Genomic DNA, 2,905 nt, shown 5'->3' with positions numbered 1-2,905 from the left:
AAGTGGCTGCGTTTGTGACATAATAACTCTTGAACCACTCGATTGGTCTCGATCAAACTTGCAACATATATAGGGTTTGAACCTGGGATGGTTTTTACTTCACTTTGACGCTGACCTTAGGAAATTCTAACAAAATCTAATAATATTTATGAAAGTATGAAATAATATCTGAATTTTTGCATCCCTCGATTATGTTTTGTAGGTAAAAGGAGAGGTAGATGATCAGGATGAAGGAAATGATCAAACGAAGAAAGTAGGATGAAACGGGTACTCAGATTTCAGATCAGAGTTGTACGTTAAATAAATTGTAAGCAACAAGTTCAAAATCTTGGGGGGGGGAAGGTTGAAAAATAATTTTAAAAAACTTGAAGAAGTAAAGACAGAGAGAGATATAGAGAAGAAGGAAGACGAAGAATAGGGGCGCCAAAGACTTAAGTGAGAAATAACTAACGCTACAAAGATGGAAGTCGAATTTCTCTCTCAACAAATCCATAGCCAAAATATTCTTAACATGCCAAAAGGGTGGTCTACTCAAATACGTAGACTCAAGGGGCGCCCTGCTGCCAAGGATGCAAGTCTGTGTCCATCAGATCCCAATTCCACAAGAGTTTGGTTGTAAGATTGAAATCCGAGCCCCGTATCCGGCCCAAACCAGCAGGATAAAAGGAGAGGGGGAAGGGACCAGGTAACTGCGTCCCCAATTTTGAAATCTCTAAGTAAAAAAAAATATTCGACCCCTTAGAAGAACGAAAAAGGTTCAAGGACAGTAATGAAACTAGAGTAAAGTATTAGCTAAGATATCCCTAACTAATGATTTGCCAAAATAATAAAAAAATTAAATAAACTGAATTTTGGATCGGTGATTTCTATTGCCAAACTTCATCGATAGCTCCCCTTCGCAGAATGCACTAAATTCTGAGGCATCGATTAATTTCCATCACTATCTAGTTTGGAAACTGAGGAAAGAAAACGAAAATATTAAAGGTGGGAGGGGTCGATGCCCGGGTACGGAACAATAAATTTCAATAACTAATTGTTTTGATTCTGTAACCCTGTCAGAGCTGTCGCCTCCATGAACATTGTAATCTAGCCCGAGTAGGTAACGTGAAGAAAAAAAATCTCATGGAGCAGGATATTCTATTTTTAAAACCGACCAGAAAATATAATTCACTACAGCCCTGTTGTATAACTACTACTGTCTTTTCATAATTTATTATTCAATATGTATAGTCAGCGATTATATGATGCTACCCATTCTATCAGATGGTATTACTATGGTTGATTATTACTATAACCCATTAAACTACAAGGTATTACCATAGTCCGACTACATCTTGCCCTCCGGTCCGCGTGATGCTATGGTGCAGGGGTCAGAACCTGAGATGTTTGTAGCTACACGTATCTATTCAATATCTATATATCAACACGTGGCGAAGTACTCACTGGGCTACTATATATTTAACTATATGGGTGTTCTATCTTCTATATTCATTTACTACAATATTCATACACTTTCATATTCATATTCGTATTAATATTCATATTATATTCATATCATCATTCTTTTCATTCACTACGACGCTAAATTTTACAAACACCCTGTCTCCTCTATCTACGCCCAGCCTATATACACATTTCATCATAACACTTCAAAATCTATAATCACTACAAACATTTCCCATTCCGATCACCGCACGACAACCTCACTCGAACTCAAGACTCTTTCACCACACACACAATACTATGTAATACCTGGTAGCTTTATTAAGAACGAAAAAAAAATCCTACGTATGTTCACTGAAAATAGAATTATCTGCGATAATATTTAATGTTTATGAAATTCTGCAACAACAATGAAATTATTCTGCAGCCACAAAGAAAGAAATGAACATTTAATATAATTTCAAAGCGAAGAACTAGCATCATATCGCCCGACTTCTGTTAAAAAATTACGTACTGTTTATTTACTTAAATATTTCGATTTCTAGTCTAAGCAGAATGTTGAAATTTTTAGGATATATTAATTTTGGGTCACTTGACCTAACTGTACATCCATATAGGCTGTGAATTATACCTTCTAGGTTTTATTTCGAAAAGAAAGGTCAATTTCACGGAAACTATTTGGTCTAGGAATTAATTCGTGCGGGTGGACAAGAGATGGCGCAACGAACGAAGCGTCCCACAGTTCCGTGTATCCACACATGTGTTGCAAACCCCTGTCATCGCGTATCGTTCGTAGTATAGGGCAGTGGATTAAAGCGTCAACAACACCAGTTTGTAGTTAAGTGAACATGGCGCAATTTGTGCCTGATAAAGTGTTTTTGCGGGGTGTCCTGCTGCATTACTTTAACATGCAGAAAAGTGCGACTGAAAGTCATCGTATTTTGGTGGAAGTGTATGGTGACCATGCTCTAGCTGAGCGAACGTGTCAGAAGTGGTTTGCACGGTTTAGAAGTGGTGATTTCGGTTTGGCAGACCAAGAGCGAGCTGGACAGCCAAAAAAATTTCAAGACGAAGAATTGACAGCATTGCTCGAGCAGGATTCGTGTCAAACGCAGGAACAACTTGCAGCAGCATTAGGCGTTGATCAAACAACAGTCTCCAAACGCTTGAAAGCCATGGGAATGATTCAAAAGATGTCACATTGGGTTCCACATGAATTGAAAGACAGAGACGTTGAAAGACGAAAAACCATTTGCGAATTGCTGCTTCAACGACAGAGCAGAAAGGGGTTTCTGCATCGAATTATTACGGGTGATGTGAAGTGGATCCATTACGAGAACCCTAAACGAAAAAAGGCCTGGGTGAAACCAGGTGAACCAGGTCCATCACAACCAAAACGAGATATTCACTGTGCAAAGGTTATGCTGTGCATATGGTGAGATATGAAAGGTGTGGTGTACTA

Source organism: Thermobia domestica, chromosome 4 (assembly GCF_964235325.1).
Source record: "Thermobia domestica chromosome 4, izTheDome1.hap1.1, whole genome shotgun sequence".
Classification (NCBI taxonomy): Eukaryota; Metazoa; Arthropoda; class Insecta; order Zygentoma; family Lepismatidae; genus Thermobia; species Thermobia domestica.
This window is presented reverse-complemented; position numbering follows the sequence as displayed.